This window comes from Scyliorhinus canicula, chromosome 4, assembly GCF_902713615.1.
Source record: "Scyliorhinus canicula chromosome 4, sScyCan1.1, whole genome shotgun sequence".
Taxonomy (NCBI): Eukaryota; Metazoa; Chordata; class Chondrichthyes; order Carcharhiniformes; family Scyliorhinidae; genus Scyliorhinus; species Scyliorhinus canicula.
This window is the reverse complement of record NC_052149.1, coordinates 127,653,984-127,680,664: the sequence shown is the minus strand read 5'-3', so window position 1 is coordinate 127,680,664 and position 26,681 is coordinate 127,653,984. Positions and strand designations below refer to the sequence as shown.

General features: G+C 45.0%; 1 protein-coding gene and 1 pseudogene across 4 annotated transcripts in view; one reads left to right on the top strand and one right to left on the bottom strand.

The window, feature by feature from the left end:
* The window catches only part of rabgap1l (RAB GTPase activating protein 1-like), a 698,291-nt gene that overhangs the window by 517,405 nt on the left and 154,205 nt on the right, over positions 1–26,681 (top strand). The window contains exon 1 of one of the 4 annotated variants that reach the window (XM_038795182.1): positions 17,942–18,034. The exons of the other annotated variants lie outside the window; for them this stretch is intronic. The gene's annotated coding sequence lies outside the window, so the exon portion shown is untranslated. Of the gene's footprint in view, positions 1–17,941; positions 18,035–26,681 lie in introns of those variants that run through there. 4 annotated transcript variants of the gene reach the window in all.
* LOC119964099 lies at positions 23,089–23,657 on the bottom strand (annotated as a pseudogene).

The window sequence follows — 26,681 nt, the reverse complement described above, 5'->3', positions numbered from 1 at the left end:
TCACTGGGTTTGTTAGTGTAAACAACTTTTATATATAAGAAGAACTATAATGAAATATGCAGCAAATACAACTGGTTAACTATTATCTAATTACTAATTGCCCACTTTAACTTGCACACCACCCTCTATATATACACACACACAAGACAGACAAGTACAGAGGGGAGGAAAGGGGCAAAAAATCATAAAAGGAAAAGAGTCTTTGTTTCAGATGGCTGTTTCCAGCACTTTGCTCCTCTTCAAACTTTGCTTTCAGTTCAAGAATTTTTATTGGAGATTCATTCAGGTCTCTGGAGTTTCAAAAATACAGCACTCACAGCCTTTCTGGAGGGAGCGATAGCAGATTCTTGTCTCTGTTTGCAGTCGGTTATGGTTGTCCTGTAGATTCATTAATTCGGGTTCTCTGCAGCTCCAGGAATACAGCACTCACAGCCTTTCTGGAAAGAACGCAGAGGAGAGAGAGAGAATCCTCTCCCTGTGCTTTCAAGAGTCAAAACCGAAACTCCTTGGGACTCTGCAAATCAATCCATTGGGATAGAATCCAATCACCACCTGTTACCGGGCAGAATATGGTCTTTTGGGCCAATTCATTAGCAACCAGTCAATCAAACAAACCAAGTACCACTCCATCTCTCTCTTTGGTGCCAACACGTCTGAGGCCTCTCGTTCAAACCAGCAGAGTGTTCTCTCCCATAACTTCTGAATTCCTCATTCCTCTCCTGCTTGACTTAGACATGCATGTCCATTATTTATTGCACTCATACATAAACACATGTGCATTCCTACATAAACACACACATCCATACATAAACACATACTAGAACTCCAACTCCTAACTTGAGAAAGGACATACTGGCACTGGAGGGTGTGCAGAGGAGATTCACTAGGTTAATCCCAGAGCTGAAGGGGTTGGATTATGAGGAGAGGCTGAGTAGACTGGGACTGTACTCATTGGAATTTAGAAGGATGAGGGGGGATCTTATAGAAACATTTAAAATTATGAAGGGAATAGATAGGATAGATGCGGGCAGGTTGTTTCCACTGGCGGGTGAAAGCAGAACTAGGGGACATAGCTTTTTAAGGGGAAGTAGATTTAGGACTGAGTTTAGGAGGAACTTCTTCACCCAAAGGGTTGTGAATCTATGGAATTCCTTGCCCAGTGAAGCAGTTGAGGCTCCTTCATTACATGTTTTTAAGGTAAAGATAGATAGTTTTTTGAAGAATTAAGGGTTATGGTGTTCGGGCCGGAAAGTGGAGCTGAGTCCACAAAAGATCAGCCATGATCTAATTGAATGGCGGAGCAGGCTCGAGGGGCCAGATGGCCTACTCCTGCTCCTAGTTCTTATGTTCTTATGTTCTTATAAACACATGTGCAGTCTTATATAAACACACAGCCACACTCCTACATAAACACACAGGCGCACTGCTACATAAATACACACAGACAAAAACTCACACGCTCCTACCTGAACACACGTGCACTCCTACATAAACACACATGCACTCCTACCTGAAGACACACTCACTCCTACCTCAACACACATGCACTCCTACCTCAACACACATGCACTCCTACCTCAACACACATGCACTCCTACTTGAACACACACGCACTCCTACCTGAATCCTTGGTTAAGGTAAAAGGAAACCATGTGAGAAGTGCTGTTCTGGATGATACATCATCAGAAGAGAAACTGGGATATTGAAATGGAGTCCTTACACCAAGGAGGGTATGGGGAAGAATCATTGAGGTAACTGTTGGTGGGCCTGTAATGAATATTGGTCGACAGCCTATCCCCAGACATGGAGACAGAGATGTCGAGGAAAGGAAAGGAATTGTCAAAGATGGACCAGGTGAAGATGAGAGAAAGTGGGAGCAAAGTTTTTCACTTCTGAGAAATTGTTAAAATGACACAGGGTGTCAAAAGTTGTGAATGTGGCAGGGAAGAGACTGGACAAGGGGAGACAAAATTGAGTCAAGACAGGAAGAAATGATTTCAATGGAGTAGAAATAGGCCGAAACAAAGGCTGAACCGTAGCAGTCCTGTTTACGTACTTTGGGAAGGAGAATTTCAGCATCAAAGGGTGGAGTCAGCATCCGTGTGATTGTATTCTTGCATGAGAGCCGAGAGCCAGCATCAGGCAGGACATATTAGACCAATCATAGTATAATAATCTCATATAAAATATTGAATGAACAGCTGTGAGCCTAGTAGAACCTTTTTCTGCCGTTTAAACAGATCACAAGGATTTAGGAATCAGCTACAAGAAGGTTAGGTGGATTGGCCATGCTAAATTGCCCTTGGTGTCCAAAAAGGTTAGGAGGGGTAATTGGGTTACGGGAACAGGGTCGAAGTGAGTGCTTAACGTGGGTTGGTGCAGGCTCGATGGGCCGAATGGCCTCCTTCTGCACTGTATGTTCGATGTCTATGTCTATATAATCCGTCCAGATAGTGTTGATGGTAACTCTCCAGGGCCTTGAAGTGGCGTCTGTAAGTAGTTCAAGTTTCTGAGCTGTATAGAAGAGTTGAGAGGACGACTGTTTTGTACACAAGAATCTTGGTGTCAGCACGGATGTCATGGTCGTCAAAGTCTCTCGTCCTTGGGTGTCTGAAGGTGGTGCTTGCGGATTGGGTACGATGTTGGATCTCCACATCGATGTCAGCCTTAGAGGAGAGATGGCTCTCCAGGTATGGGAAATTTTTCACATTTAGATGGGTTTCTCCGTTGATCTTGATGAAGGGAGGGACAGGTCTTACGCTGGGGCAGGTTGGTAAATAATTTGAGTCTTCTTGAGGTTGAGGCTGAGACTGATTCTTTGGAATGCTTCCGCAAAGGTGTCAAGCATTGCTTGGAGATTCCCTTCTGCAAGAGTGGAGATGGCAATGTCATCCGCATACTGAAGTTCCACGAGGGATATCAGTGTCGTTTTCTTAGATGTCGACCGGTTGAGGTGAAGGGTTTTTCGTCTATCCTGTAGACGATATCCGCTGCACTGGGAAGCTTGTTCTTGACAAGGTGAAGGATGGTGGCGATGAAAATGGAGAAAAGGGTGTGAGGCCTCAAAAGTACCATATTAACCATGCAACTGATGTTTGTGACCAGCCCATGACTAAAGCTACAGTGTGTCTCCGCATATCATTGGGCAATGAAATTATGAGTGCAGATTACGTGGGCTATACTTGTATTCATTTGGGTATAAAAGATTGGAGTGCTGTATTGAGGAGGTTAAGATTGTTAAATGATTTTATAGATTAAGAGAAAATATTTTCTCAGGTGTAGAGTCCAGGTCAAGGATGCAGAACCTTCATTTTTTCACTGAAAGGTTAGTGGAAATCTGAAAGTCTCCACAAAAAGCTGTCAATGCTTATTAACAATTGAAATTTTAACAGTAATTTTGGGCTTTTCACAGTAACTTCATTGCAGTGTTAATGTAAGCATACTTGTGACAATAAAGATTATCATTAGAAATTTAAAAATTAAGATAACTCATTTTTTGGGGTAAGGTTCATAGATCAATGAATTTACATTGCAGACTGTGCTACCGTGCCATCCATTAGATTACCAAGGGGTATGGTGCTAAATATGCAATTGATGTGATCAGGTGTAATCTAATGGAACGGTGGAACAGATTTGAAGGGCTGCATGGCCTCCTGTTGCTAACACGTAGTAGAGGTAAGAGAATTAAGAACACAAGAACTAGGAGTAGGCCATCTGGCCCCTCGAGCCTGCTCCGCCATTCAATGAGATCATGGCTGATCTTTTGTGGACTCAGCTCCACTTTCCGGCCCGAACACCATAACCCTTAATCCCTTTTTTCTTCAAAAAACTATCTATCTTTATCTTAAAAACATTTAATGAAGGAGCCTCAACTGCTTCACTGGGCAAGGAATTCCATAGATTCACAACCCTTTGGGTGAAGAAGTTCCTCCTAAACTCAGTCCTAAATCTACTTCCCCTTATTTTGAGGCTATGCCCCCTAGTTCTGTTTTCACTCGCCAGTGGAAACAACCTGCCCGCATCTATCCTATCTATTCCCTTCATAATTTTAAATGTTTCGATAAGAATTGACTCACCCTTCCTCACAATAGATTCTTCCGAGTGCCTAAGGATAGAGAGGAGCTCCCTCTCTTGCCATTCGGCCCATCGTGTCTGCATCAGCCCTTGGAAAGAGCATCCTACTTAAGCCCATACCGCCACCCTGTCCCCGTAACCCAGTAACCCCACCTGACCTTTTGGACACGAAGGGTAATTTAACATGGCCAATCCACATAACCTGCATCTTTGGTCTGTGGGAGGAAACCGGAGCACCCGGAGGAAACCAACGCAGGCACGGGGAGAATATGCAGACTCCGTACAAACAGTGACCCAAGCGAGGAATCGAACTGGGACCCTGGAGCTGTGAAGGAACTGTGCTAACCACTGTGCTACCGTGCCACCCATTAGATTACCAAGGGGTATGGTGCTAAATGGGTAATTGATGTTAAGGTACTGATCAGGTGTAATCTAATGGAACGGTGGAACAGATTTGAAGGGCTGCATGGCCTCCTGTTGCTGACACGTAGTAGAGGTCAGAGAATTGACTCACTCTTCCTCACAATAGATTCTTCCGAGTGCCTAAGGATAGAGAGGAGCTCCCTTTCTTGCCCACCTGGGAAGAGATTGATATTTAAGTATTGAAAGATTAGGAAGGAAAGGGAAAAAACTGAAAATTTCAACAATCCCACCTCGAGCAGATCATTCCTTGAACAGATTTTTCAGTCAAAATGGAGTTTTCATGCATGGAACGATCTGACTGGACTGTAAACAGAACAATACTTTTCACTGTACCTCGGTACACGTGACAATAAATCTAAATCAAATCCAAGTCGGTGTCTGTACCAGATATCTTTCATCCGATCCAGAAAGTGCCTCACCTTCTTCCACTGGACTGGGATTTTGTGGCCTGTACAGTTGGGCAGTGCTTGAAGATGCGCCGGCGCCTTGAGATTGTTACCAGGCCTGTTCCCTTATAGGGTGGGTACCTGCTGGAGTCAGCCACTACGAGCAGCAGCTAAATTGAGTGGGATTGAAGCTAATCGGGCTTGAATCTGGCGCTGACCAACTTCAAGTGTCAAGTTAAATTTGTAATTATTGTCACAATTCAGTTCGAACATTTCATGAGTCTTTGCAGGAAATTCATTAATATAACCGTTACAATCCTGGTATTGCCATTTTCGTGCCCATCATCTATTGTAACTTAAGCTGATGCTCTCATACATTACTGAGTGAATCATTTGAGACATTAAGCCAAAGCTGTCCTCACCCTGCCCATGTAACTGTCTAATTTTTTTAAAGCAAAATATTGTACCCGCCTCTCCCACTGCCTCTGGCAGCTCATTCCAGATGCTCACCACCCTTTGTGTGAAGAAATTTCCCATCTGATCTCTTTTGTATCTTTCCCCTCTCACTTTAAACCTGTGCCCTCTGGTTCTAGAGTCTTTGGGAAAAGATGTTGACTATCTATCTTATCTATGCCCCTTATTATTTTATAAACCTCTATAAGATCACCTACTACGCTCCAGGAAAAAAGTCCCAGCCTATCCAGCCTCTCAACAAAGAACAAAGAAAATTACAGCACAGGAACAGGCCCTTCGGCCCTCCCAGCCTGCGCCGATCCAGATCGTTTATCTAAACCTGTCGCCTATTTTCCAAGGATCTACTTCCCTCTGTTCCCCGCCCGTTCATATATCTGTCTAAGCTGCATCTTAAATTATGCTATCGTGCCCGCCTCTACCACCTCTGCTGGCAAAGCATTCCAGGCACTCACCACCCTCTGCGTAAAAAACTTTCCACACTCATCTCCCTTAAACTTTCCCTCTCTCACCTTGAAATCGCGACCCCTTGTAATTGACACCCCCACTCTTGGAAAAAGCTTGTTGCTATCCACCCTGTCCATACCTCTCATAATTTTGTAGACCTCAATCAGGTCCCCTCAACCTCTGTCTTTCCAACGGAAACAATCCTAATCTACTCAACCTTTCTTCATAGCTAGCACCCTCCGTACCAGGCAACATCCTGTTGAACCTCCTCTCTAAAGCATCCACATCCTTCTGGTAATGTGGCGACCAGAACTGCATGCAGTATTCCAAATGTGGCCTGACCAAAGTCCTATACAACTGTAACATGATCTGCCGACTCTTGTACTCAATACCTCTCCTTATAGCTCAGACTATTAAGTCCTAGTAGCATCCTCGTAAATCTCTTCTGCACTCTTTCTAGTTTAACAATATCCTTCCTATAATCAGCTGACCAGAACTGAACACAGTATTCCATGTGTGGTCTCTAATGTCTTGTACAACTTCAACAAGACGTCCCAACTCCTGCATTCAGTATTCTGACCAATAAAACCTGGCATGCTGAATGCCTTCTTCACCACCCTGTCCACCTGCGACTCCACCCTCAAGGAGCTATGAACCTGTATCCCTAGATCTCTTTGTTCTGTAACTCTCCCCAACTCCTTACCATTAACTGAGTAGGCCCTGCCCTGATTTGATCCACCAAAATGCATCACCTCACATTTATACAAATAAAATTCCATCTGCCATTCATCGGCCCACTGGCCAATTGGTCAAGATCCTGTTGCAATCTAGTATAACCTTCTTAACTTTCAGTTAACTTTCTAGTTGACTTTCAGTGCCTGAGAGGTTAGCTGGTAATAATGAACAAATATCACATCATTGAAAGGGTACTTGGACATGCAATGGCTTGTTTTGACTTTATGTGACAAGTTTAGTTTGTATCTGCCACACAAGTGCAAGAATTTCACATCCTTCAATGGTGAGGCAGACAGCAGGATGTGAATGGTGGAATGGTGCCTTTGCAAAAATAGCTTACTGATTCCTCGATTTAATTGCACATTTTCCTCACCTGAATTTACTGTGGCATTTCCTCATGAAAGGAGGCAGGATCTATTTCTTTTGCTGTTATTTTGACGGCAAATTATGGACCACACTATGGTACCTTCAGCTTTGACAAAGGGTCACCTGGACACGAAATGTGAGCTCTTTTCTCTCCCTACAGATGCTGCCAGGCATGCTGAGATTTTCCAGCATTTTCTCTTTGGTTGTGGGCCACACTATGACAGCTGCTACTCAGTTGGTAGCACCCTTGTCTCTGAGTCAAAAGGTTGTGGGTTCAAATCCCACTTCTGTACTTGAGTAGAAAATCAATGCTGAGACTCCAGTGTGAGGGAAGGCTGTACCTCAAGAGGTGCCCTTTTTAGGGTAAGCTGTTAGACCAAGGTCCCATCTGTCCCTTCAACCATAGAATTCCTACAGTGCAGAAGGAGGCCATTCAGCCCATTGAGTCTGCACCTACCTACTGAAAGAGCACCCTACCTAGGCCCACTTACCCATTCGATCTCCAAAACCTATAACCCCACCTAACCTGCACATCCCTGGACACTAAGGGGCAATTTAACATGGCCAATCCACCTAACCAGAACATCTTTGGATTGTGGGAGGAAACTGGAGCACCCGGATGAATCCCACGCAGTCATCAGGAGGACGTGCAAAAACCATACAGTCACCCAAGGCCGGAATTGAACCCGGGTCCCTTGCGCTGTGAGGCAGCAGTGCTAACCACTGTGCCACCGTGCCGCCCTTCAAGTGGGTTTAATAGATCTCACTGCACTATAGAATCTCAATCACAAAATTGTTAAAACACTGAAAGAGGCCTGTCATGTCTGCTCCGGTTCTCCGAATGAGCAGTACACCTGGTGCCACTTCCCCAGCTTCTCTCCATGGTCTTTCACATTCTTCCTTTACAGATAATAATCCAATTCCCTCTTGAATGCCTCGATTGAATCTGCCTCCACTACACTCTCAGGCAGTACATACCAGGTCCAATCATTTGTTGTGTGAAAAAGCTCCTCATCATGTCTCCAATTGCTTCTTTTGGCAATTATCTTCAATCTCTGTCGCTTTCATTCTCAATCCTTCCACTAATGGGAACAGTTTCTCCCTATCTACTCTGTCCAGACCCCTCATGATTTTGAAAACCTCCATCAAATCTCCTCTCAATCTTCTCTTCTCCAAGGAAAAGAAGTCCAACTTCTCCAATCTATCTTCATCGCTGAAGTTCCTCATCCCTTGTACCATTCTAGCAAATCTTTTCTGCTCTCTCTCCAGTGTCTTCATATCTTTCCTAAATTGTGGTGCATGGAACTGGACACAATACTACAGCTGAGACCGAACCAGTGTTTAGAAACGTTTAACATAGCCTCTCTGGTTTTGTGTACTCTGTTCCCATTAATAAAGCCCAGGATACTGTACACTTTATTAACTGCTCTCTTCACCTGTCCTGCTACTTTCAGTGACCTATGAACATATACACCCAAGTCCCTCTGCTCCCGCAACATCATCAAAGTTGTAACCTTTATTTTGTATTGCCTCTCCATGTTTTCCCACCAATATGAATGAATGGCTTTACATTTCTCTGCATTGAACTTGATCTGCTACCTGCCTGTTCATTTCATTCACTTGTCTACTTCCTTTTGAAGATGTACATTATTGTCCTCGCAGTTCACAAAGCTGACAAATGTCACATCATTTGAAAATCTAGTTCATTCATGTGAAGAGCAAGAGTCCCTATATTGCTCCCTGGGGAACTATAAAATCTCCTCCTGTCTGAAAAACATCCATTACTCACAGCTCTTTGTTTTCTGTCACTCAGCTGATTGCATTTCCATGTTATTACTGTCCCTTTTAGTCTATGAGCTATGACTTGTGCAGCACTTTATCAAATGCCTTTTGGAAGCCATGTACACCACTTCGACCACATTGCCCTCATCAACCCTCTCTGTTATTTCTTAAACACGATTTTCCCTTAACTAATCCATGCTGTCATTGCTTAATTAAACCACATTTGTCCCAGGGACTATTAATTTTGTCCTGAATTATTGTTTCTAGATGCTTTCCTGGTCACTGAAGTTAAATTGACTGACCTGCAGTTGATGGGCTTAACTTTGCACTCTTTTTTAAGCAGGGCAGTAACTTTTGCAATTCTCCAGTCCTCTGGCACCATCCCTGAGTCTAAGGAAGATTGCAAAATAGAACATAGAATTTACAGTTCAGAAGGAGGCCATTTGGCCCATCGAGTCTGCACCAGCCCTTGGAAAGAGCACCCCTATTAACCCCACACCTCCACCCCATCCCTGTAACCCAGCAACCCCACACAACCCCTTCGGGCACTAAGGGCAATTTAGCATGGCCAATCCACCTAACCTGCCCATCTTCGGACTGTGGGAGGAAACCGGAGCACCCGTAAGAAACCCACGCAGACACGGGGAGAGCGTGCAGACTCGGTATAGACAGTGGCCCAAGCCGGGAAAACTGGGACCCTGGAGCTGTGAAGTGACAGTGCTACCCACTGTGCTACCGTGCTGAAAATGATGGCCAATGTCTCCACAATTTTCATTCTCACTTCCCTCAGTATCCTTGGATGCATCTCATCCAGTCCTGGTACTTTATCAACTTTTAAATATAGAGAGCCTATCCAATACCACCTCCTTATCAATTTTAAACTCTTCTTGTGTCTGAATCACCTCCTCTTTTACCATGGCTGGGTAGCATCATCTTCCTTGGTAAAGATATACAAAGCATTAATTTATTACCTCAGCCATGCCTCCCTGTCTCCATGTGTAATTCCCCTTTCTGCTCCTTCATCGGCCATACTTCTTTTACCACTTTTTACGATTTATATATAAAGAGAATATTTTGGGATTCCCTCTATGTTAGCTGCCAGTCTGTTTTCATACTTTTTTTTGCTTCTCTTATTTGTTTTTTCCACTTGCCCTCTAAACCTCCTCTATTCAGTTTGGTTCTCCATTGTATTATCCTCCTGACACCTGTCATAAGCATACCTTTTTCCTTTATCTTAATCGCCATCTCTTTCATCATCCAGTAAGCTCTGGATAGGCTAGCCTTATCTTTCCCTTTCAAAGGAATATACCTTGACTGTGCCCAAACTATCTCTTCTGTAAAGGTTGTTGCGCTACCATTTCCCTCCCAGCCTTTGATTCCAATTTATTCAGTCCAGATCCATTTTTACCCCGTTGAAGTTGGCTTACCCTCAGTTAATTACTCTAGATTATTCCATGTCCTTTTCCATAGCCAACCTAAACCTTGTGATACAAAGATCACTGTTCCCTATATGTTCTCCAACTGACTCTCGATCCATTTGGCCTACCGCTTTCCCCTGAATCATGTCTTATAGGGTCTCCTTTCCTATTGGACTGGAAACACACTGCTGTAGAACGCTCTTCTGAACACACACTAGGAATTCTAGTCTCTTTCTGCCCTTCATGCAAATACTATGCCAGTCTATGCTTGGATAATTAAAGTCTCTGATATACATACTTTATAGTTCTTGTGCTTCTCTGTAATTTCCTTGCAAATTTGTTCTCTACATTTTTCCCACTAGTTGGCCTATGCATTGCACCAAGCCACTTTTTTTTATTCCTTAGCTCTAGCCAAACAGATTCTGTTCCTGACCCCGATCGAACATGCTCGCTCTCCAGCACTGCAATACTATCCTTCATCAATACTGCCATCTCTTGTGCTTTTCTCCCTTTCCTACCTTTCCCGAATACCTAGTATCCAGGAATATATATCCAATCCTGTATTTTTTAGCCAGGCCTCTGTTATAGCCACAACATTCCGGACTTAATTTTCTGTAACAAAGCTGGGCAAATTATTTAAGTATCAGTGGGGAAACATTTTGCAGACAGTGATCATGACTCCATTAGATTCAAGATTGTTATGGAAAAGGACAACAAGATCAACGTTCTAAACTGGGGGAAAGCCGATTTTAATAAGATCAGATATGATTTGGCCAGAGTGGACTGGGAGTAGACACTTTTGGGTAAATCTGTGACAAAACAGTATGACGCATTCAAGAAGGAAATGGGGAGAATACAGGGTCAACATATTCCAATCAAGAAAAAGGATGCGACCAACAAATCCAGTGAACCCTGGATATCGAGGAATATACAGCATTGGATAAGGAGAAAAAGGGAGGCGTAAGGCAAATATTGAGGGCACAAAACAGCAGAAGCCCTAGAGGCGTATAGAATGTGCAAGAGGGAACGTAAAAAGGAAATTAGGAGAGCAAAAAGGGGACATGAAAGGATACTGGCAGGTAAAATAAAGGAAAATACTAAATTGTTTTACAAGTACATTAATGGATCAGAAGGATAACTAGGGAAAGAAAAGGGCCCATTCAGGACGACAGTGATAATTTGTGTGTGGTGCCGGAGGATGTAGGTAGGATTCAAACTGAATACTTGGTGTTGGTGTTCACTCGTCAGAGGGATAGTGTGAGTATAAAAATCAGGGAGAAGGACTGTAAGAAAATTAAAGAGATTAACATAGGCAGAGAGGAAGTTCTGAGTGGTCTGGCAGGCCTAAAGGTAGACAAATATCTAGGGGCAGATGAAATATATCCCAGGCTGCTGAATGAGGCAAGGGAAGAAATAGCAGGACTGCTAACAATTTTCAATTCCTCTCTGGCCACAGGAGAGGTGCTGGAGGATAGCCAATTGGTACCATTATTCAGCAAGGGAAGAAGGGATAAACCAGGAAACTACAGGCCTGTCAGTTTACTCAGTGGTGGGGAAACATTTGGAAGCAATTCTGAGAGACAGAATTAATCTGCATTTGGAGATGCAGGGATTACTTAAGAATAGTCAGCATGGTTTTATTAAGGGGAGATCATGTCTGACCAACTTAGATTGAATATACAGTGCAGAAGGAGGCCATTCGGCCCATCGAATCTGCACCGACCCACTTAAGCCCTCACTTCCACCCTATCCCCATAACCCAATAACCCTCCTAACCTTTTTTTTGATTACTAAGGGCAATTTATCATGGCCGATCCACCTAACCTGCACGTCTTTGGACTGTGGGAGGAAACCGGAGCACCCGGAGGAAACCCACGCAGACACGGGGAGAACGTGCAGACTCCACACAGACAGTGACCCAGTGGGGAATCGAACCTGGGACCCTGATGCTGTGAAGCCACAGTGCTATTCACTTGTGCTACCGTACTGCCCCAACTTGATTTAGTTTATTGAAGAGGTGGCCAGGTGTGTAGATGAGGGAAATGCATTTGACGTAGTCTACTTAAACTTCAGCAAGGCTTTGATAAGGTCCCACATGGAGACTGATAGCGAAGGTAAGAGCCCATGGGATCCAAAGAAATTTGGCAAATTGAATCCAAAATTGGTTGTGTAGTAGGAAACAGAGGGTGATGGTAGAGGGGTATTTTTTTGACTGGAAGTCTGTGTCCATTGGGGTCCCGCAGGCATCAGATTTGGGACCCTTTCTGTTTGTGGTTTATATAAATGATTTAGATATGAATATAGGAGGGTTGATCAATAAGTTTGCAGATGATACAAAAATTGGTGGGGTGGTAAATAGGAGGATAGCCTTAGATTACAGGAGGATGTAGACAGGCTGATCAGTGGCAAATGGAATTCAATCTGGATAAGTTTGAGGTGATGCACTTGGGCAGGACAAACAAATCAAGGGAATACACGATAAATGGCAGGACCCTGGGAAGTACAAAGGATCGGAGGGATCCTGCTGTGCATGTACACCGGCCCCTTAGTCGAGCAGCTGGATACAGTGGTTAAGAAGGTATATATGGTATACTTTATTACCCGAGGCATAGAATTTAAAAGCAGAAACTTTTGTAAAATGTGAGTCAGGTCACAGGTAGAGTATTGAGGGGCGGCACTGTGGCGCAGTGGTTCGATCCCGGCCCCGGGTCACAGTCTGTATGGAGTTTGCACATTCTTACCGTGTCTGTCTGGGTCTTACCCCCACAACCCAAAGATGTACAGGATAGATGGATTGGCCATGCTAAAATTGCCCCTCAATTGGAAAATAATTAAAAGAGAAAAAAAAGAGTATTGTGTGCATTTCTGGGATCCACATTATCGGTGGGGTGCAATAGCACTGGAAAGGGTGCAGAGGAGATTTACCAGGATGTTGCCTGGGCTGGAGAGTGTTGGTTATGAAGAGAGATTGGATAGACTTGGATTGTTTTCTTTGGAGTTGAGGAGACTGAGGGGGGACATGATTGAGATGTATAAGATTATGAGGAGCGTAGATAGAGTATACAGGAAGAAACTTTTCCCTTTGGCGGAGGGGTCAATGACCAGGGGCTTTAGATTTAAGGTAAGGGGCGGGCGGTTTAGAGGGGATGTGAGGAAAACCTTTTTTACCCAGAGGGTGGTGGGAGTTTGGAATTCGCTGCCTGAAAGGGTGGTGGAGGCAGAGACCCTCATAACATTTAAGAAATATTAAGAAGTGCACTTGTGATCCCAGGGAATACAAGGCTATGGACCAAGTGCTGAAAAATGGGATTAGAATGGTTAGTTTTGACCGGTGTAGGCGCAATGGGTTGAAGGGTTTTTTCTGTGCTGTATGATTCTATGACTCTATCGTATTTCCACTTAGCAATATCACCAGTCTGAATGATCACACTCGGTGCATTCACGCATGATTTCAATGATGAACCCTGGCATTCAGGCCAATACTTATCACTGAATCAACTTCACAAATCAGAATGTCTGATCAGTGTCACATTCCTGTTTGTGGGATTTTGCTGTGTTCAATTTGGCTGCTGTGATTCCTACATTACAACAGTGACTGCACTTTGAAAAGAACTTCATCGGCTGTAAAGCACTTTGCCATGACTAGCTGGCATGAATGTCCTATATAAATGCAAGAACTTCTTTTTTAAGACTAAGTGTAATTCTGCCTTAAGTGGGGCCATGCTAGTTATTCGGAATGTGGCATTGAAATTCATATCTTTGACAGAATTTAACATATCGCAAACTGAATGAGGTAATTCAATCTGCCTCATAGATCAAAATGGCTCACTCCGATGTACCTTGCCAGGATTGTCAAGGTCATACAATCTGACAATGGTTTCAGATGAGGGAACCCATAGAATCCCTACAATGCAAAAGGTCATTCGATCCATCGAGTCTGCACAGAACCTCTGAAAGAGCACCCTCACCTAGTTCTATTCCCTCACCCTCTCCCCATAACCCCATCTAACCTGCACATCTTTGGACACCAAGAGGCAATTTAGCACAGCCAATCCACATAGAACATAGAACATAGAACATAGAACGATACAGCGCAGTACAGGCCCTTCGGCCCTCAATGTTGCACCGACATGGAAAAAATCTAAAGGCCACCTAACCTACACTATGCCCTTATCATCCACATGCTTATCCAATAAATTTTTTAATGCCCTCAATGTTGGCGTGTTCACTACTGTCGCAGGTAGGGCATTCCACGGCCTCACCACTCTTTGCGTAAAAAACCCACCTCTGACCTCTGTCCTATATCTATTACCCCTCAATTTAAGGCTATGTCCCCTCGTGCTAGCCACCTCCATCCGCGGGAGAAGGCTCTCGCTGTCCACCCTATCTAACCCTCTGATCATTTTGTATGCCTCTATTAAGTCACCTCTTAACCTTCTTCTCTCTAACGAAAACAACCTCAAGTCCATCAGCCTTTCCTCATAAGATTTTCCCTCCATACCAGGCAACATCCTGGTAAATCTCCTCTGCACCCGTTCCAAAGCTTCCACGTCCTTCCTATAATGAGGCGACCAGAACTGTACGCAATACTCCAAATGCGGCGGTACTAGAGTTTTGTACAACTGCAACATGACCTCATGGCTCCGGAACTCAATCCCTCTACCAATAAAGGCCAACACACCATAGGCCTTCTTCACATAACCTTAACATCTTTGGATTGTGGATAAAAATCGGAGCATCCAGAGGAAACTCACGCATTCGGGGAGAACGTGCAAATTCCACACAGTCACCCAGATCACTGGCGCTGTGAGGCAGCAATGTTAACCACTGTGCCACTGTGTTGCCCTTATTCCCATGAGAGACATTTTTTAGTTAGTCCAGTGTCCTGATCTTCAGCATCCTTCCTGGTCACCTGTCCCAGTTGTGGAGCACACTCTGTGCAAGGAAATACTTCCTGAGATCGGTTTGGAACTTCCTCCCGCAACTTGAAGGTTGCAAGAGGAAGGGCAGCATGGTAGCACAGTGGTTAGCACTATGGCTTCACTGCGCCAGGGTCCCAGGTTCGATTCCCCACTGGGTCACTGTCCGTGCGGAGTCTGCACGTTCTCCCCGTGTGTGCATGGGTTTCCTCCGGGTGCTTGGTTTCCTCCCACAGTCCAAAGACGTGCAGGTTAGGTGGATTGGCCATGATAAATTGCCCTTAGTGTCCAAAAAGGTTGGGAGGGGTTATTGGGTTACGGGGATAGGGTGGAGGTGAGGGCTTAAGTGGGTTGGTGCAGACTCCTTCTGTACTGTATGTTCTATGTTATACTGCTGCTTTGATCAATCTGAAAGAATTGACCTGGCAAAGTTCCTGAATTCTGCAGCGAGTTTATTTTGCATAACTCTTTCAGATCATCTGTTAGACATTCTTTTTAACTCTGAAGATCCCTCGCTGTATACCTCATAAACCCACTCATCCAAAAACTCAAGTTAATTAGTTAAATATCCTTATTTCCTTCATTAATCCACCTTCATCCAGCTGACTGACCTGTAGTTGCTGTGTTTATCCTTGCACTGTTTTTTCAACAAGTGTATCTAAGAAGTATATTGAGTATACTTAAGGCCCCTGATTGTCTCGCTTGGCCACTTCAGAGATAGGTAAGAGTCAACGACATTGTTATGGGTCTGGAGTCACATGTAAGTCAGACCAGGTAAATTTGGCAGATTTTCTTCCCTAAAGGACATTCGTGAACCAGGTGGATTTTTACAACAATAGTTTCATGGTCATTACCGAGACGAGCTTTCAACTCCAGGTTATTTTCTGCCACGGTGGGATTTGAACCTGTCTCCTTGCTGCATTGGGTTGGACCTCTGGATAGTAGTCCAATGACATTACCACCACACCATATCTCCCTCTGTCTCACCTGATCTAGTGACTTATCAACTTTTAAATACTGCCAACCTTTGTAAACTTATCTTGCAACATTAAGTTAGTTTCTGCAATATTAATAAAGGCCTCTGAGTCAAAAGCTGTATGTCCAAGTCCCACTCCAGAAGTAACTGGAGTATATATGTTTGGCTGGTGCTCCAGTGCATTGCTGAAGATTGCCGGAGATTTCTGACTTTTGAATAAGTTGTTTAAAATTGAGGCATCTTCTACCCATTCACATGGATGTAATCATTATTCAGAAAAAGGCAGGGGGCTCTCCCTGATGCTCTGAACAATATTTACCTCAACCAACAGCTAAAACACTGATGTTTGTGTGAGTTGCTGTCCACAAATTTGCTTCTGCCTTTTCGACATCATGACAGAGCATATACTTAAAAATGATTTCATTGGCTGCAAATTGCTTTATGAAGTACCTGATGTCATGAAAAGTGTGAGAAAGTATGTGGCTGTTTTTTTAGCTATAGGTGAATGAAGAGTCAACTAATGATCTTTCAATTTCCCCCTCAGTAAGTCGTATTTCATCCAGGAAGAGCTCATGCTTCCTATTTTTACTTAGACCATCTTTGTATTCAACACCATTTTGCTCTGATTATCTCAGGTCCATTACCCTGATGCACTCTGTATCCCGGTCATCTTCCAATTCAGAGTAACTTGTGAAATTAGCAATTAATTATTTTTTCTTGTAAGCAGCATTCTGAAATGTGTCTTGAGCTGTGAGAGGCGAGTGCAGTGGGTTAAGCCATTAGTGTCAATGACACAAAATCTTGGCAGTATTGTGAACTTTGAGGAGCATAGTGATAGACTTCAAGAGATCATAGACAGGCTGGTGGAATGGGCGGACACGTGGCAGATGAAACTTAATGCAGAGAAGTGTGATGAGATTAATTTTGGTTGGAAGATTGAGTCGAGACAATATGAATTAAAAGGTACAATTTTGAACGGGTGAAGGAGCAATGGGACCTGGGTGTATATGTGTATAAGTTATTGAAGGTGACTGGACTGGCTGTGATAGTGGTTAATAAGAAGTAGAGGATCCTAGGTTTAATAAACAGAGCACAAAAGCATCTGGGGAAACTGTGTAAACCACTGATTCGGCCTCAACTGGAGTATTGTGTCCAATTCTGGACATCGTATTTATGGAAGGATGCAAAAGCTTTAAAGAGAGTACAGGAAACAGTCATGAAAATGGTTCCGAGGATTAGAGACTTTAGTTATGAGGATAGATTAGAGAAACTGGGTTTGTTCTCCGTGGAAGAAGAAGGTTGAGAAGAGATTTGATAGAGTTGTTCAAACTCATGAGGATTCTGGACAGAATAGATTAAAAGTGTCCTCAATGGAGGAAGGGTCGAGAGCCAGACTGCTAAAGAAGCAGAGGTGCCATGATGAATAATGTTTTGAGGTAGCATGTGAATAGGTTCTGGAATGCACTGCCTGAGAGTGTGGTGGCGGCAGATCCAACTGTGGCTTTCAAAAAGGTAATTGGACAATTATCTGAAGAGGAAAAAATGCAGGGCTGCAAGGAAAAGGCGGGAGGAGTGGGGCTGAGCATAATGGTCCGAATGGCCTGCTTCTGTTTTATAATTATTGTATGATTCTTCTATGAATTGTATGGAGTTTAGTCTCAGAGGAATAGTCGGAACAGAAGCAGTGACATTTCCCTTCATTTATTTTGCTGCACCTTGTGTTTAAATTCTAGCTGTTAGCTCTGAAGAGGTGTTTAAGCTTGTTTACTGGATTCTTTTAAATATGGGCTGGTTTAAACTGGCATTAAGTTAATTGGATAAATAGATGGTGTGGCTTTGCCATAAACAGGAGGTGTGAGTGGCTGTTCTCCGATTGGCTGTGTGTTTTACCCTCTGGCAGACCAGCTATTGTGTAAATGAATAAGTATCAGTGTGAAACCGAGCAGTGAGGTCCTTGGGAGTGTGAAGCAGAGCAGTGTGAAGGTTATACTCATCGGGAAGTGCACTTGGCCATTTTTCAGTAATAAACTGTGTGAAGTAAGTAACCCGGGTTTGGCTCATCAGAGCCAAGGGAATCAAATGACTACATTTTGAACTGCAGGACAGGGAGTTCTCATAGTGGTTCATTTATATATATAACTCTGTTGTGAATTGTCAGTGTATCTAGGGCAGCAACTGTTACGCTAAGAATCAGAAAATGGGGTTTCTGAAGCTACGGATCTTTGTTCAAAGAGGACGAGGAGGTTCTGTAATATGTTCAGAATGTGGTTAGTCAAAGTTAAACGGTAGCACAGTGGTTAGCACTGCTGCCTCACAGCACCAAGGACCCAAGTTCAATTGGAGTTTGCGTGGAGTTTGCACTTTCTCCCCGTGTCTGCGTGGGTTTTCTCTGGGTGCTCCAGTTTCCTCCCACAATCCAAAGATGTGCAGGTTAGGTGGTTTGTCCATGCTAAATTGCCCCTAAGTGTCCAAAAGGTTTATCTTGGGTTGTGGGGATAGGGTGGTGATTTAACCCTACCTAGGGTGCTCTTTCAGAGGGGCGGTGCCGACTTGATGGGCTGAATGGCCGCCTTCTGCACTGTAGGGATTCTATGATTCTGTGATAAAGTTCAGAACAAGAGCAGGTTGACTATTCATGGGGACATCAGTGGGGGTGGGCGGTGTTAAAATCAGAACTCTCAGGTGCAAGTTATCCAAGTTACTGGGGCTGACCATTGGACACTGAGCAGGAATGAGATGTATAATGGTAATGACTCACTAACAGCCTATCCTAACATTGTTATACCTGAAGCAAAAATTTGGGAAGCCAGTAGGTGTTAAGAAGGAGGAGGGTGATGATAGTGGGAGATTTTGCAGTGCGGTACAGATACTGTTTCACAAAGGTTGGGAATCATGTGGGACTTCATAGTCAGCAACATGGAGTGTATTTCTGGCAGTCATGATGTGTAAGTCCTGAATTGTATATTGTCTATTTATTGTTAGAATGAATGGTGTCCTGGAGTGGCTGGCAAAAAATTCTGAGATGCAAAATGGAAGGGAGAGCATCCAAAAGATAGTCATCATTGGAATTGAGTTGTCTAGAATTGACAGGGTTTGAAAAAGTAGGGAGATGGTGTTTGATAAATCTCAGAACCACAGGCCTGAATGGGATAGTGATAATTGTTTTTTTTAAATCCAATGTATGAATGGTATACATGAATACAAAGTTGGTTAAAGGACCATCAACAAAGATTGAATGTGTCCGTGTGTTTCTTGGAGCAGAGAAGCTTTGCAAATTGTTTACCCCAGAGATCGATGCTGAGTTCACTTTTGAGCCTATGACATAAGCCTAGACTACAAGAGTAAATAAATGATACATTTGTACTAAAGTTTGTCTCAATTGCAATTAGAAAACTGTGTGAAGTTGTGACGCCTCTTGATAGAGAGTTAGCAATTTAAAATAGCCGCGATGAGAGTGAGAAATATTTTCAGTCTTATTGCACGGAATGCTTTGCCACAGGGAGTGTTTGAACCAGAGGCCATTGCATCTCTGATGGATACAGCGGCAAACATTTGCAGCAACGAAAAATATGGTAATCTGCTGTGGAGAGGATTAGTTTTGGATTTATCCAGCAAAGAGCTAGCACACGGTATCTCTGATCATCTCCCAGTTGCCTCCATTTCTCCGCTGAATTGCTCTCAGCCTTTGCTTAAACTTTTGACAAGAACCATCAGCCTCGTGGCTCCTCTGTCTGCAGTACCTCTGATGCCTTGGTGAGTAGAGGACGAGCTGCACTGTGATCACAGCTCTGTACAGTCAACTGCCTCTTGACTGTAGTTCAAAATTCCATTCTTGTTGATTGCTGCTCAGGGTTGTTTGGACATGTTCAACACCGAGCCTAATCAGCCACATAGTCTGTTTCAACTTCACTCTCCAGTACTATTTTTGGAAGTGGTATATTGCATGTTTCCCCCACCCATGTGCAATATTTTACATTCCACATTGTGAAATGAAAGACCTTGCCCAACTCTGTCATTTCTCAACTACCTCCTTTGATTCCATGGTGTCCCCTAGTTAGGGTTTATGTACAAATTTGAGATTTTGAATCCAAGACATTCATATAAATGAGAGACAGTAAAGTTCCTGAGACACTCTATGTAGTTCTCACCCCCACCCCCACTCCATTTAGCTCTGATCACATTGGTTTGTATCCTTTAACCAATTTCTCATCGTTTTGAGATTTACCCTGAATCCCGCAGTTTTGAGCTTAATTGCCTTTCAAACGTTGAGTTCACCATGTTACAGAGTTCCCACAACTTACTTCCTGAAAGAACAAAGTTGACCAGGTGGGATTTTTTTCCTTCCTGAATTCATGTTGACTACAACTAAACCAAGGACTCTGATGAACCCTTCCACTATTTTCTCTGAAATTGAAGGACGATTTCTGTTGTGTTACCTCTTTTTAAACATGGGCATCACACTAACTTGTTCCCTGGACAAATAGATTGGAAAACGTTAACTCCCAAATCTTCGCTCCTTCAGCTCTAATCTCTTTTTCAATCCCCAGTCTTTTTATCCCACCGTCATGTCTTCAAAGCTGCAAGTGCTCAATACCTTCCCTTAGCCTCTCCACCTCTTTCCTGTTTTAAAACCTAACTCTTTGACTAAAATTTTGATTACATGTCCTAGTGTCTCCTTCGAGTCAGTCATTGCAACCCAGAAGGCCTTTCCACCCGTTGAGTCCATGTTCGCACTCTGAAGAGAAATCCAATCCATCCATAGCCCTGGTAAAGCCTCTGTATCCACTCAAGGACATTTTACATCTTCCCGAAGTATACTGACCATAATGGATTGCAATACTACACCTAAGCTGAGCTTAAAATAAAAATGCATCTGACTGAGGACTGCGTTAGTCTGCTAGTGCTCCTGTGAGGAGGTGAATAGGGCCCACCATGGAACTGTACCTGTTGAGACCACCTTCAGGCAACGAGGGAAGTGGGATCCATGGACCTGTATCCCTGTGAAAGTCAGCACCTTCAGGAGAGGAGGGGAGTGGGGTCCTTGGAACTGTACCCCAGTGAGAGTCAGCACCTTCGGGAGAGATGTGGTGTGGGGTCTGTGGAACTGTATCCCAGTAAGAGTCAGCACTACCTTCAGGAGAGGAAGGGACTGGGGTCATTGCAGCTGTACCCCAGTGAGAGTAAGCACCATCGGGAGGGGAGTGGGTTTCATGGAACTGTACCCCAGTGACAATCAGCACCTTCAGGAAAGATGTGGCGTGGTGTTTGTGGAACTGTACTCCAGTGAGAACCAGCACCTTCAGGAGGTGTGTGGGGTCCATGGAATTGTACCTCAGTGAGAGTCAGCTCATTCAGGCAAGAGGAGTGGGGCCCATGGAACTACCCCAGTGAGAGCCATCACCTTTGGGAGGGCAGTGAGGTCTGTGGAACTGTACCCCAGTGAGGGCCAGCGCCTTCAGGAGGGGAGTGGGGTCCATGGAATTGTAACCCAGTGAGAGTCAGCACCTTCAGGAGTGATGTGGGTTAGGGTCTGTGGAACCATACCCCAGTGAGAGTCAGCACCTTCAGGAGAGAAGGGGAGTGAGGTGAATGGAATTGTACCCCAGTGAGAGTCAGCACCTTTGGGAGGGGAGTGGGGTCCATGGAGTTATACCGCAGTGAGAATCAGCACCTTCAGTCTAGTGGAGTGGGATCTGTAGAACTGTACCCTAGTGAGAGTCAGCACCTTCAGGAGGGGAGTGGAGCTAGGGATCTGTATCCTAGTGAGTGTCAGCCCCTTCAGTCTAGGGACTGGGCTCCATGGAACTGTACCCCTGTGAGTGTCAGCATCACCTTCAGGAGAGAAGGGTCCATGGACCAGTATCCCAATGAAAGCCAGCACCTTCAGGGGGTTGGGAGAATGGGGTCCACAGAATTGTACTCCAGTGAGGATCAGCACATTTAGGAGAGAACGGAAGTGGGGTCTATGGAGCTGTACCAGCAACTTCAGGAGAGGTGGGGGGGGGGGGGGGGGGGGGGGGGGCGGGGGGGGGGGGGGGGGGGGGGGGGGGGGGGGGGGGGGGGAGGGGGGGGGGGGGGGGGGGGGGAGTGGGGCCCATGGAACTGTATCCCAGTGAGAGTCAGCACCTTCAGGAAAGAAGGGGAGTGGAGTCCATAGAACTGTACCCCAGTGCGAGTCAGCACCACTTCAGGAGAGGAGGGCAGTGGAGTCCACGGAACTGTATCCCAGTGAGAGTCAGCACTACTTCAGGAGGGGAGTGGGGTCCATGGAACTGAACCCCCAGTGAGAGTCAGCACCTTTGGGAGGGGGGTGGGACCGATGGAACTGTTTTCCATTGAGTGTTCAGGAGAGGAGGGGAGTGGGGTCCATGGAAATGAACCCCAGTGACAGTCAGCACCTTCAGATGGGGAGGAGAAAACTCTAAGAGAATATATAGAACCTGGTTCTGTGCTGGTGACAATATACCTGCACCAAGTAATATATTTACGCTCTCTCCTCGGAATATCTGAGAAAGCAGGATGCTGGCTCTGCTATCGTGAACTTGCATCTGGTGATTCTATTCCTGGAAACAAGTTAATCAATGATAGAAAGCACATGACCTGAAAGTCTAGTTTCCATAATTCATGGAATTGGAATCGATAGTGTGACACTAACTGATATTACTTCTTTGTACAGCAGTTTCTGAGGCCATGATTTACTGAGAATATTCCATCTGTTTATGCAGCTAGTGCATGTCTCCCTCTAGTGGATTTCTCTTTTTTTGATATTTTAGTGGAATTGCATTCATGAGCCCATTGTTTTATTAATACTTTACAAAGAACAAGCTTATCAACAGCAGTTGTACAATGCTGGAGAAAAAATAAAATGGGATAGCTTTAGGTAACAACATTACACGAAAATTAATGCTGACAAATAAATAATTGTAACAGGGAGGAAAGATCCATTCCGGAAAAAAATCTGTTCATATTTCTTCTAAAGAAATCATAACTTGATCGTACGTTAGTCCTAAAAACTCCAGTGACCTGCATCAAGATGTTCAGTCAAACAAAAGAATAGGTTAGTAATTAAAATGATCATCGAAGCAGTTCCATCAGTTTGCTTCCCGAGTGACTGGTGTGGCGATGATGTGGATAGCCCCGGTTCCATCCACTGGCCTCCTTCGATGTTCAGCCAGTGGCCGTGGTGGGGGGGGTTTGTGGGTGGCTGATGAATATTCTTTCCAAAGTGTCATTTTTGAGGCTGCAGCTCCTGGATGGGATTCCATTCCTCTTTTCGCAAGGCAGCAAACAAGTAGTTGAGACTGGCGATGCCAAGGTTGACAGAGCCAAGAACTGTGGGTAATATAAAACCTCCAGGTACTGCGAGGCAAGCATGTAGAATAGCACAGACATAGTAATTCCGGGTTAAAGGTACAAACAATTTCACAACAGCTGCCAGAAAGCCCTGGCCTGGTCTTTCCAGAGTTGTTCCCTTTCTCCTCTTCCCTGTCGGATATTCCAATAAAATTACAAAAGCTCCAACAGAAATACCATAAGCAGCAAATTCCCAAGATTTGAATTAGGGTAACCAATCCACTCCAACTACACCTCCAATCAGCAAAATGAGTCCAGCTGCTAGAGTCTGTTGATTAGCCCACATTGTCCACTCAATCTGCCCCATGGTGCACACACTGGATACACTCCATAAGTCCTCTCAATCTCAGATAACTTCCTCGAGTGGATTTCTCCAACCACAGGAAAACCCTGAATTTTCTTTTCACCAATGTAGCTCAAATCTTTTGAATGGGACTTGAACACTCAATATTCTGAGTCCGAGGTGCCAGTGCGACCCACTGAACCAAGGTGGACAGCTAATGAACTGTGATCTCCTCCAGAGATCCCCAGCAGCACAGATGTCAGTATTCAGCCAATTTGATTCAGTCTGGATCAATGACATGGCGGGATTTATTAAGCTGGAGAAGGTCAAATTTGCCCTGAGAGGATCGGTACAAGGGTTCTTTAGGCGGTGGCAACCTTTCCTCAACTTTCTGGCTCAGCGATAGGGTACTGGGTCAGCAGCAGCAGCAACCCGGGGGGGAGGGGGGAAAAAGATGGGGGGGCGTTGACTTATGTTTATTTAATTTTAATTTATTTTTAAGTTCTCTTGTTGTATATTGGGTTTGGGGGGGTGAGATACATGGGTTGCTACGGTCTTGGGGGTGTTACAGTTATTATGGTGTTTTATTGTTGCTTTTCATTGTTTGTTGTTATATTTTCTGTAAAAAATTTCAGTACAAATTATTTAAAAAAAAAAGAAGTGGCTGAAGTCATACCTGGCACAAATTGAGATCTCGGTTCCAGGACATCACTGTAGGAGTTCCTCAGGGTAGTATCCTAAGCCCAAACATCTTAAGCTGCTTCATCAATGACGTTCCTAGGGTAACACGGTGGCGCAGTGGTTAGCACTGCTGCCTCACGGCACCGAGGTCCCAGGTTTGATCCTGGCCCTGGGTCACTGTCCGTGTGGAGTTTGCACATTCTCCCCGTATTTGCATGGGTTTCACCCCCATAACCAAAAAAGATGTACAGGGTAGGTGGATTGGCCACGCTAAATTGCCCCTTAATTAGAAAAAATTAATTGGGTACCCTAAATTTTTTTTAAAATAAAAAATCAATGACCTTCCTTCCATCATAAGGTCAGAACAAAGAACAAATAACAAAGAAAAGTACAGCACAGGAACAGGCCCTTCGGCCCTCCAAGCTTGCGCCGACCATGTTGCCCGTCTAGACTAAAATCTTTTACACTTCCGAGGTCCCTATCCCTCTATTCCCTTCCTATTCATGTATTTGTCAAGATGCCCCTTAAATGTCACTATCGTCCCTGCTTCCACCACCTCTTCCAGCAGCGAGTTCCAGGCACCCACTTCCCTCTGTGTAAAAAAAAACTTACCTTGTACACCTCCTCTAAACCTTGCCCCCTCCACCTTAAACCTATGCCCCCTAGTAATTGATCCCTCTACCCGGGGAAAGGGTCTCTGACTATCCACTCTGTCTATGCCCCTCATAATTTTGTAGATCTCTATCAGGTCCCCCCTCAAACTCCGTTGTTCCGGTGAGAACAAACCGAGTTTATTCAACCTCTCCTCATATCTAATGCCCTCCATACCAGGCAACATTCTGGTAAATCTCTTCTGAATCCTCTCTAAAGCCTCCACATCCTTCTGGTAGTGTGGCGACCAGGATTGAACACTATACTCCTAGTGTGGCCTAACTAAGGTTCTTTTTTAAAAAAAATAATTTTTTATTCAAATTTTCACATTTTCACAAAAAAGAAAACAATAACAGAAAATTCTAAGAACAAAAAAACAAACAACCCCCCCCCCACCTGCCCGCTGTAGATACAAAAGAGAAACAATAAATTAACGCCCGTCATTGGCAAAACACAGATATTCAACCCAAAACAAAAACAAAGAGACAACCCCCCCCCCCCCAAACAAAAACAAAGAGACAACCCCCCCCCCCCCCCCCCCCCCCCCGGTTGCTGCTGCTGCTGACCTTTTGTTTTTACCATTCTGCCAGGAGATCTAGGAATGGTTGCCATCTCCTGAAAAATCCCTGCACTGACCCCCTTAGGGCAAATTTCACCCTCTCCAATTTAATAAACCCCGCCATATCGTTGACCCAGGCCTCCACGTCCCCTCCTCAATCTCCTCACCCAGTTCCTCCTCCCATTTATTTTTCAGCTCCTCCACCGAGGCCTCGTCTACCTCCTGCATCACCTGGTACACTTCCGTGATCCTCCCCTCTCCAACCCATACCCCCGAGAGCACCCTGTCCTGGATCCCACGCGGCGGCAGCAGGGGGAACCCTGCCACCAGCCGCCTGACAAACACCCTTACTTGCATGTACCTAAAGGTGTTCCCGGGGGGGAGCCTGAACTTCCCTTCCAGCTCACCCAGGCTTGCAAACTTCCCGTCTATGAACAGGTCCCCCAGCCTCCTGACACCTGCCCTGTGCCAATTCAGGAACCCGCCATCAATTCTCCCCGGAACAAACCGGTGGTTCCCCCGTATCGGGGAACCCCATCGAGGCCCCCACCTCCCCCCGTGCCACCTCCATTGCCCCCAAATCTTGAGGGTAGCTGCCACCACCGGGCTCGTGGTATACCTCATCGGAGGGAGTGGCAGCGGCGCCGTTGCAAGCGCTTCCAGGCTTGTACCCACACAGGATACCATCTCCAGCCTCTTCCATGCCGCCCCCTCCCCGTCCATTACCCACTTGCGCACCATCGCTGCGTTGGCAGCCCAAAAGCCCACAGAGGTTGGGCAACGCCAGCCCCCCCCATCCCTGCCCCGCTCCAAGAACACCTGTCTCACCCTTGGAGTCCCGTGTGCCCACACAAACCCCGTAATGCTCCTGTTAACCCGCCTGAAAAAGGCCTTCAGGATAAGGATGGGGAGGCACGGGAACAGGAACAGAAACCTCGGGAGCACCGTCATCTTGACTGACTGCACCCTACCCGCCAAAGACAGCGGGAGCATGTCCCACCTCTTAAACTCCTCCTCCATTTGCTCCACCAGCCTTGAGGTTTAGCTTATGCAAGGCCCCCCAGCTCCTGGCCACCTGAACCCCCAAGTACCTGAACTAACTAAGGTTCTATACAGCTGCAACATGACTTGCCAATTTTTATACTCAATGCCCCGGC